We start from the raw sequence: 11,478 nt of genomic DNA on the forward strand, positions 1-11,478 counted from the left end.
GGTCTAATGGCCCCAAAGGATTCTGGGATGCGGCCGGGCATGCGTGTTTCGTTTTGTTGAACCATGACTGAAGTGTCTAAGACCTGAAGTCAAGTCCATGCTGTTTGGCTGCTTAGAGGTGTGTTGAATAAAAATGCCTCGTGCTTGATGTTAGATAGAGAATTCAAACTACTCACTGAGTTCGTAAATACGTACATGGCGGCCGCCAATTAAAACCATAAATTAGCCGCGTCACTGAAAAAGCCGCAGGGCTGTAAGCGCAGGAAAAAAGTAGCGGCTTGTAGTCCGGAAATTACGGTATGTTTCATTGCTTTGATAAAATTAAAGAAATGTACTCTAATGAAGAAATCCGATTTTTGATGTCATTTTTATTTTTTAGGATTCGAACACAAAACAATAAAATGGAACGTGCGTGCCCCATGACAGTCAGCTGCGCTCGAATGACAAAACAGCTTCAAGCATTTGCGGCGCCTGCAGACTTTCATTCAGCTCTTTTAGGTGGCTTGTCACAGTCATTTCCACCAGTATCGGTATCTTCCAGTTGCGGGTAGTTCAGATGTTTGCTTTTCAGGAATGTTTTCACGTGTTCGAAAAAGACGACAAAGTGGCGCAAAACATCACCCCGGCCCCAGCCATCGGACTTTGTTGTGTAGCAGGAGATCAGAATATTTGCTTTCAACTTCATCAAGCAATGCACAGAACTGACGGTGGTTCCATGTACATCAGCCACCTGTTTAGCGGTCTGCTAAAAGTTTAAAAAAAAAATCCCTGCTTGTAGAAACGTGTGTCGTAAGCTATGACGCAAATCTCCGTTGACAGAAATGTTGAAGTTTAATATTGTAATGACCCAGCCGGACCGTCACCTAAGCGGAGTAGCAGCAGCCAAACCGCATATCAAATAGCTTCTTTGGAGAGCTGTCCGTGCCTCACACACAGCACAACTCCGGACAGTCTCGTGTACACGTGTAATGTTTACTAATTTTGGTAATTTAATTTGACCCTACATTAAATTCTTACTTGTTTGGAACAAAACACAGACTCTTCACCTGCTCTTGACCTTGTGGCCAAATTCAATTCAATTCAATTTTATTTGCATAGCCCAAATCCACAACAACAGTCGTCTCGATGGGCTTCGTATCGGTAACTGAAAAAGTAAAATATAAAGTCAAAAAGGATCATGAATACATAGAATTCAATAGGAAATCAGAAGCACAGACTGCATGCACATTTGTACATCATTTGATTTGGGCTATAAGAAAACAACACAGCTCAAAGGCAAATAACTAATCAGATTCAGGCTAATCTAAAACTATAAATGAAAGATGCATTTCCTGGACTAAAACTTGAAAGTTTTTTTTAAAAAAAACCACTGTGCTTAAGTAGAAAACAATTAAATAATTGTGAACTCACCTTAAGCCTTCTTTCAGCATTCTCCTCCGAACAGCGCTTTCAGACATGGCTAACATGCTAGCAATAGCTTTGGTGGTCATTCCACAGAGAACGAGAGTCCTGAGGGTTTCCACGGGAACTTCAAGACGTGGACGACCGGTGCTTCAAGAAAGCTCCTCCGTAGTGCAGTCCAAGCGAACCCGGTGCTCAATTGCTCTTAAACTGGCAAAAACTGAGTCGTCAATGTCTGCATCTTCTGCAGCAACTATCAAGCTGAGCATTTCAAAAATGTCATCTAAACGACTCAAAATAGCGTCTGTCAACAGATTGTTTCCCTCCATTTGATCGGCTAATGTCAACAAAGTCCTGCGGATGTTGCCGGAATATGCCATCTTTGTAACTGGTACACCGCACAGAGCTGGTATCAGGAATATGAGTCGATTTCCATAGATGAGCCAATGAACGTTTAGATCCCACCCACTTTCACTGAATGACAGACAGACCCATACTGCTGAAAAAGCTCTTCATGAAATAAATCAGCCATTCTGAAAAACAGCAACATGAAATAAAAACAAAGCTACTTTGGAAAATATTGATTTTGAAATTCGAGTTCCTGAAAAAAGCCATAGAGTTATAATAATATTCAACATGGTTAAAATGAATATTTTAAAATACTGTTTTAAAATAATGGACAGGTTTTTTTAAAGAAAAATTAAATATATTTAATAATTAATGGCTAATTTAAAATATGTGTGCAGGTTTTTCACAATTTCATGATCTTTTTATATATTTATGAGAGATTTATTGGTTGATTGTGTATTTGCATGAGGTCATATTTATTTGTTTAATTAAACATTTATTTATTTAATTATGAACAGAATAGGACTCAATAGTCTTGAGCTGCATCACATTTCAAATCATTGTTCTCTTTCAGCAGTTGTCACAGTGGTGCACTGACATCCGATAGATGTGATGCAAACCGGGCCAGGTATGTGAAAATACCGAGAACTGTTTCCAACTCTATCCTTGGGATAGGAATGCCGTAGGACTCCATTTTACAACAGGGTTGACGGAAAATTCTAATTCTGACACCATGTAATGTTACAAAAGTGGTTTATATGAACGTATTCAAAGAGTAACGAACAACCCTGATTGTAAAAGCAAAGCATGTCCATCACAAGAGGCTCTCGGGTGCAGTGTGTCTGTTCAATTCAATTCAATTCAATTCAATTTTATTTGTATAGCCCAAAATCACAACAACAGTCGTCTCGATGGGCTTCGAAGTAAGACATGAACTCAAAAGGATCACGAATACAAAGAGTTCAATAGAAAAATACTAAAATGAACTAACAAACTGACTAAGCTATACTGGCATCCCTGCCCTTAGACCCCCCTTCGCGGTAAGGAAAAACTCCCAAAAAAACCGGATTCCGGAAAAAACGAAGAAACCTCAGGGGTGCCCACATGAAGGAGGGATCCTCCCCCAGGACGGACCGGCGATTTACCAGAAATCTTAGAGACGAATTAACTTATCTAAATCTACAACTACATATATAAAAGTCCAGCAGACGAGCCTCATCCAGCCGTGGTTGTGGGGACAGTCAAAGGCGCGAGTCGAGCCGGAGATGAGCCAGAGGCAGGATCCACAGCCAGGTGTAGGAGCAGGAGCAGAGGCGAGGTAAACGGTCAGGAACTGGAGCACGGATGAGCCAACAGGAGTCTGGAAGCACTCCCACTCCCCAGGAGGGGAGAGGAAAAGAGGGACAATACATGAATCGCACTGCACCAAACAGAGGCATGGAGAACTAAATGATAAATTATGATCAAGAATAGAGGAGAGGAAGGGTAGAAGTAAAAACAGGAAAGAGGACAGAACCCCAGTGCACCATAGTTACCCCAGCTTCAACTTCTAGCAGCCTTTTAAAAGAAATAGTTATTATTAAGTTTAATTTAAACAAATTAACATTAAGTTAAATAATCTCTGAATACTAACTAGTCTGACAATAAGCCTGTCCAAAGAGGAATGTTTTCAGTCTAACTTTGAATGTAGAAACTGAGTCGTCCTCTCTTACATGAGCTGGGAGTTTATTCCATAAGACAGGGGCTTGGTGGCTAAACGCTCTACCTCCAACCGTACTTTTACTAATTATAGGAACCACAAGCAGTCCTGCATTTTGCGAGCGAAGTGTTCTCATTGGATGGTAAGGGACTATGAGGTCCTTAATATAGGACGGGGCCATACCATGTAAGGCCTTATAGGTTAACAGGAGGATCTTGAACTTGATTCTATAATCAACTGGGAGCCAATGGAGCGAAACTAACACAGGAGTGATGTGATCTCTTCTGCTGGTTCCAGCTAACAATCTAGCTGCTGCGTTCTGAACAAGCTGGAGACTTCTTAAGGAACTCTTAGGACACGCTGCTAACAAGGAGTTACAGTAATCCAGCCTCGACGTAACAAATGCATGGATGAGTTTTTCAGCATCACTCTTAGAAAGTAGATTTCTGATCTTAGCAATATTCCGCAGGTGAAAAAAGGCAGTTCTACATGCCTGAGATATGTGAGCCTTAAATGATAAATCCTGGTCAAGTAAAACCCCAAGGTTTCTAACTGTGGAATTGGGGGCTATACTTATGCCATCCAGGGAGACTATCTGAGCAGACAGAGCATCTCTGAGGTTTTTAGGACCAAGTATAATGACTTCAGTTTTTTCTGGGTTCAAGAGGAGGTAATTAATTGTCATCCAGGTCTTGATGTCTCTGATGCAGGCGTTCAGTTTCTCTATCTGGTCATTCTGGTCAGGCTTCATGGATAAATACAACTGTGTCAGCATTAGTTTTCACTGTCAGCATAACAGTGAAAACTAATGCTGTGTTTTCTGATTATGTTTCCTAGGGGTAGCATATAAAGCGTAAACAGGATCGGTCCCAAGACTGAGCCCTGTGGGACTCCATAGTTGACTCGAGTGCACTGAGAGGAATGGCCATTTACATTAACGAACTGATACCTATCGGACAGATAGGATTTAAACCACTGGAGGGCAGATCCTCTGATCCCTATGTCCTGCTCTAATCTATGGAGTAAAATACCGTGGTCGATAGTGTCAAAGGCTGCACTGAGGTCTAACAGGACCAGAATAGAAAGTAGTCCCTTTTCTGAGGCCAGTAATAAGTCATTAGAGACTCTAACTAGTGCAGTTTCCGTACTGTGGTGAGGTCTAAACCCCGACTGAAAGTCTTCAAAGTGGCTGTTGTCCTGTAGGTGGCAGTAAAGCTGCCTAACTACAACTCTTTCTAGGATTTTAGAAATAAAGGGCAGGTTTGATATCGGTCTATAGTTGGCCAAGATGCTAGGATCCAAACTGGGCTTTTTCAGAAGAGGTTTAACAACTGCATATTTAAAGGACTGTGGCACGTAACCCGTTTCCAGAGAGGTATTTATCATTGTTAATATGGAATCATTAATTAGGGGAAAAGTTTCTTTAAAAAGTCTAGTGGGAATTGGGTCTAACAGACACGTTGAGGATTTGAAGGACGTAATAATTGATGTTATTTCCACTTGATCCACAATAGTGAAGCAGTCTAATGTTACAGAGGTTTCTATGGATGCCTCCATTTCTACCGCTTCAGCCTGCTCTGGGCTGATAGTAGGAATAACTTGATTTAACTTATGTCTAATATTTGAGATTTTACTATCGAAAAATGTAAGAAAATCATCAGAGCTGAGAGAAACAGGAACATGTGGTTCTACTGAGCTCTGACTGCGAGTTAATTTAGCTATAGTGCTAAAAAGAAATCTTGGATTGTTTCCATTCTCTGATTTTAAGGTTGAATAGTATTGGCTTCTAGCTCTACGCAGAGCTTTTTTATAATTTAATAGGCTATGTTTCCAGATATCCAGAGACTGCTCTGAACCTGAGCGGCGCCATTCTCTTTCCAACTTACGGGTTTCTTGTTTAATAGAACAAGTTTCAGCGTTTAACCACGGTGCTACTCGGTTTTGTCTAACGAACTTAGGTTTTAAGGGGGCAACAACATCGAGTGTACTCCCGAGGGCTTGTAAGGCATCATTAACAAAGTGGTCATTTATACTAGGACTGATGCTATGGGAGCTGGTCTCAGAGTATTTTCTCAGAATATCACTAAGTACTGGCTGAACTGTGTGTTTAAACTCAGACACAGAACGGTCAGTTAAGGTTCTTCTAAGCTGTTTCTTATTCACTGGGACAGAAGGATGTTCCAGTGTAAACTGGAAGGTAATCAGAAAGTGATCAGAAATGATGGGGTTAAGAGGAAGGACACTCAGCTGGCTGATCTCTATCCCATGGGTTAGAACAAGGTCCAGGGTGTGCTTATGACAGTGAGTGGGTTCATTCACACTTTGGATGAAACCAACATCATCTAATAAAGCTGCAAAAGCCTTTCCTAGACAGTCACTGGGGTCATCAACATGAATATTAAAATCCCCTAATATTATAATTTGATCAGAATCTAAGACAATAGTCGATAGGAAGTCGGAAAACTCAGTTAAAAATTCTGAATATAAATAATTATTAGTAAAACAGGTTTTCGAGTTTTCCTGTTTGGGTGACTTAAAGACAATATGATGCTTTCAAATGAATTATAAGCATTTTTAACTTTAGGGCTGAGAAGTAAGCTAGACTGTGATATTACTGCCAAACCACCTCCTTTCCCTGAAATCCTGGATTTCTGATAGTTAGCATAAGTGTGTGTGGGGGGGGGGGGGGTTGCTTCATTCAATCTAACATAGTCATCCTGTTGGAGCCAAGTTTCTGTTAAGGCTAAAAGACTAAGATTGTTATCAGTAATTAACTCATTGACTAAGAGGGACTTGGAGGAAATGGATCGAATGTTTAATAAACCGCATTTAATGACATCATAATTCTGCTTGTGAGAACTGCTGTCTGTCACTTTGAGGTTTCTATGACGCGCTCCTTTCATTTGTCTTTCAGCACATAAGCTAAAGCTCGGACCTGCTTGACTTTCCCTGCATGGGTTTTGCACCGGCACTAACCCTAAGGGAGGCTCAGAGGAGCGTTTTACACTGCTGCTCTGCGCCCGGGTCTCGTTTCTGGATTGTTCACTTGCCGGACAGTACAAAAAAAGACAAATGATACCTATTTGTTCATGAAATTTGATCAGTAAAAACTTTGTGGCAGTCTTCTTGTCTGCCAACAAAAAAAAACTGTCTGTCAGACGTCTTCCTGGATCATGAAAAGTTTGTGGCAATCTGGAAGTCTTGGTTCGATGAAACCAACAGGACGTCATCCGCAAATAGCAGAGACGGAATCCTGTGGCCCCCAAACGTCAATAATTTTCTTAGACTCTAGGTCTGTCTCTGTATTGTTTTTCTTTTAGCACACAAATTGTTATTTATGGTGTTATGGGGGCGCCCCTTTGGAGGGGAGCTACTCTTTTACTCTTGCCTCTCTGCTGCCCTCTATTGGTCTTCTCTTGTTGCCAGCAGGCTGCCGTTGTCTTTTTTACACAGGCGAACAGGATTATTTCCAGGGAACCTGACGCATCTGGAACTGATCTTCACCGATCCATGCAGTCTTTAAACCCTATTCATCCCTTCACTCCTCGCCCGTCCATCAACTATAAATGTCAGCAGGTCGAATGTGACTGCTTTCATAACTTGCTGATGGTGAATGAGGGACACCTGTGTGGGAGGGCGTGGTCACACACAGCAGGGAGTCTGTTCTTTTCTCATAGGAAACCAGTGCGCGGCCTGCGAGGGCAGAAGGAGGACTATTGGAACCAGCGTGTGGAATTCCTGACGCTTGGGCATGGCCTGCTGTCGGAGCCAGAGGCGCACGGCCCGTGACGCTTGGGTGCGACCAGCAAGGTGCAGGCAGGAGGAGAGCTTGGAGCCGGAGGTGCGAAATCCACAACGTAGAGGCGGCAAAGCACCGGCCACAGCCATCACGGGTCTCGGGGCGAGGACCAGCAAAACACTTAAGTGGAGGAGGAGAGAGACAGCATACCCCTGGGGAGGTCGTACACTGCCATTTGGAGATGCAGAGGGGTGAACGGGCCTCACCCCTCCTAAAATTCAGTGTGCCAGCTATACCCCGAGATTTGATGAACAGTCCATACCTCAGCCGCAAGTGGATTTTATTTGGGTTTTATAGGGATTGCCTTTTATTTATTTAGTGTTTTAGTGTTTATAAAACTATTTGTGGGTTTTTCTTGTTTTTCTTGCATTTATTTTTATTGGCTTGTAGTGCAGGCCGGCTCATGCGAAGAACTTAGGGGTGGGACGAACGTCAAGGTGGACACTTGGACTATAGCGTCACATGGACAACTCACCACCACCGTTCTCCTAAAGACTCTTCATGCGACGGCTTTAAATGTGTTTTATGTCATCCTAAATTTTTTAGGTTTTTATCTTTCCTGGTTTTAGATAATTGTATTAAAACCAGTTACCTACAAAGGCTTTGGCTGTCTCTGGAGCGACTGGCAAACTCCCCTGAGGATCCTTAAAATGTTGGGAGCTCTGGGGCTTCACCACCCCTCTGACATAAAGGTCGCCTCCGAATTTACCCTGGTCTTTCTGCTGTGTGTCTCTAATCTGTTCCATTGCATTGCATGAGGAGTGTCTCTCATGACCGTCAGTAAATTCACTTTGACTCTGTTGTGTCTCCAGACATTCTGGATACAAGTCAATTAATTGGTTCTGCTCTCTTCACTCATCCAAAACCTAAACAACCCCATGCACTCTCCTTCCTAACAGACTCTCCTGTTTCCAGTTTCTCTGCTTTTTGCTGCAAAATTTACATGGCCAGGCTACAATAACACAGGTGTCCATTTTTCCTCTGAACGACGGTAGTTTACTTTTAAAAGTACAAAAACATGGATGTTTTGACATAAAACATACATTTAACAAAACTCAGTGAGAAGGAGAGGGTTATTAACTTTATAAAAAAACGTTATCTCAAATAATCACCATTCCCACATATAACATATGGGGCGACAGTGGCTCAGGTGGTTGAGCGGGTCGTCCAATGATCGAAGGGTTGGCGGTTCAATCTCCGCTCCCACCAGCCAAAATGTTGTGTCCTTGGGCAAGACACTTCACCTTCCTTGCCTCCAGTGTGACTCCACTGGTGTGTGAATCTGCATGAATGATCCCGGTGATGGTCAGAGGGGCCGTAGGCGCGAACTGGCATCCACGCCTCCGTCAGTCTGCCCCAGGGCAGCTGTGGCTACAACCGTAGCTACCATCACCAAGTATGAATGAGGAGTGAATGAATAATGTGTCTTGAAAAGCGCAGATAAATCCAATCCATTATTATTATTATAAAAAAAGCATAAAAGGAACAAATAAATGTAATACACACAAAATAAAATAAAAGAACATAGATCCATCCAAATAGTTTAATACTTGTTAGGGATTCACATTAAGTTTATATGTCTGAACAAAACCAAGTAATTTCAAGCCATTCCTCTTTTTCACATAATTGAGTCATTGAAAATAAAAACAGATCTTTATGAAACGTAATAAAAAGTGATTTGGTCTTCAAGAATATATTTTTGTGAAAATAAAATTTTCCTTGTAATATCAGGTCATTAAGAACAATATATTCTGGTCTATTACAGTGACCAAAAATATAAACGCAACACTTTTGTTATTGCTCCCATTTTTTATGGTATGAACTCAAAGATGTGAAACATTTTCCACATACACAAAATAACCAGTTCTTTGAAATATTGTTCACAAATCTGTCTAAATCTGTGATAGTGAGCACTTCTCCTTTGCCAAGACAATCCATCCCACCTAACAGGTGTGCCATATCAAGATGCTGATTAGACAGCATGATTATTGCACAGGTGTGCCTTAGACTGGCCACAGGAAAAGGCCACTCTGAAATCTTCAGTTGTATCACACAGCACAATGCCACAGATGTTTCAAGTTTTGAGGGAGCGTGCAATTGGCATGCTGATAGCAGGAATGTCCACCAGAGCTCGTTGGAGAGGTGTTCTCTTCACGGATGAATCCCGGTTTACACTGTTCAGGGCAGATGGCAGACAGCGTTGTGTGGGTGATCGGTTTTCTGATGTCAATGTTGTGGATCGAGTAGCCCGTGGTGGTGGTGGGGTTATGGTATGGGCAGGCATATGTTATGGGCGAAGAACACAGGTGCATTTCATTGATGGCATTTTGAATGCACAGAGATACCGAGACGAGATCCTGGGGCCCATTGTTGTGCCGTACATCCAACAACATCAGCTCATGTTGCAGCGTGATAATGCACGGCCCCATGTTGCAAGGATCTGTACACAATTCTTGGAAGCTGGAAACATCCCAGTTCTTGCATGGCCAGCATACTCACCGGACATGTCACCCATTGAGCATGTTTGGGATGCTCTGGATCGGCGTATATTACACCGTGTTCCAGTTCCTGCCAATATCCAGCAACTTCGCACAGCCATTGAGGAAGAGTGGACCAACATTCCACAGGCCACAATAGACAACCTGATCAACTCTATGCGAAGGAGATGTGTCGCACTTCATGAGGCAAATGGTGGTCACACCAGATACTGACTGGTTGTCTGAGTCCCCTGACCCCCTCAATAAAACAAAACTGAAGATTTCAGAGTGGCCTTTTCTTGTGGCCAGTCTAAGGCACACCTGTGCAATAATCATGCTGTCTAATCAACATCTTGATATGGCACACCTGTGAGGTGGGATGGATTGTCTTGGCAAAGGAGACGTGCTCACTATCACAGATTTAGACAGATTTGTGAACAATATTTCAGAGAACTGGTTATTTTGTGTATGTGGAAAATGTTTCACATCTTTGAGTTCATACCATAAAAAATGGGAGCAATAACAAAAGTGTTGCGTTTATATTTTTTGTCAGTGTAGATGTTACCACCCTGAATAAAACATTTTTTGCATCTAAATGAACTGGCATTGCAATTTTGGAAGAATACCAAAAGCAGAACTCTTCCCAAAATGTTAAAGAATAAATGATCCTCCGTCTCAATGTCATTTAAACAAAAACTGCAGTCATTCTCTTCAAACCCAAAATGAAGTCTCAAAAATTCCTTGGAAGGGTAAACATCACTAATTATTTTAAAATGAATGTCTTTTATTTTTGGTTAAAAAAAAGAAGATTAAATGAAATTCGACCTTAATTCAATTACCTCTTCTTTAGAGAAGTGTTTAGAAATGTTTGAAGTGAACTTTGTTCAACAATAGATTTTGTGATCATTGGATCAACGTCTGAGGAAGAGCTTTGATCACAGCATCATCTTGTTTCCAATCAAATAATTGAAATTTAGAACTACAATTTTCAAACGTCAAAATATTTCCAGAATGATTCAGTAGATGCAGAACAGACCATATCCCTTTAGTCAGCCAGTTATTGTAAAACAAGGATTTGTTTCTTCGTAACACATAATGGCAGTTCCAGAGAGGCGTGGTGTGCCGACTAAAGTTGTGCTTATAGATTAGTTTCCAGTGCAGTAAAACTTGTTGATGAAAGGCAGAAAGTTTGATCGGCAGTTTCTTCAGGTCATAATCAGATTTCAGCAGAAAATTAATTTCACCCAACACCTTAATATTTTAGAGGGGAATTGAAACCAGAAACCTTTTTCGTTCTTTAAGAAGGATCTCAGCCAGTTGACTTTAATCTTCCCATTTAACATTCAACATCAATAGCTTTAAGTCTCCCTCCTCATAATCCGTTAACATCACACATTTTCTATGATGACGAGTTTTGAATTTCCAAATGAACTTAAAGTTAACTTGATTTATGTCTTTAATTGCAGATTTTTCTGAAGGATTAAGAACATTCTGGGTAGATTCATCTTGATAGAGATTCCATTTTTACTAGAAAAACTCTACCCAGAATAGAAATATCTCGATTGGACCACAAACTTAGGTCTAATTTACATTTATCTAGAGTTTTCAAAAAGTTTCGATCCTTCAGTGATTTGGTGTCTTTGTTATGTCAGGGGTGCCCAAACTTTTTTGCTCAAAGGGCCAAAATCTAAATGTGATCCCTGTCTGTGGTCCAAGTACAATCAGTTTTTTGCATAAAAGCAGAAAACAAAGAA

The sequence above is a fragment of the Oryzias latipes genome, chromosome 13 (genome assembly GCF_002234675.1).
Source record: "Oryzias latipes chromosome 13, ASM223467v1".
Classification (NCBI taxonomy): domain Eukaryota; kingdom Metazoa; phylum Chordata; class Actinopteri; order Beloniformes; family Adrianichthyidae; genus Oryzias; species Oryzias latipes.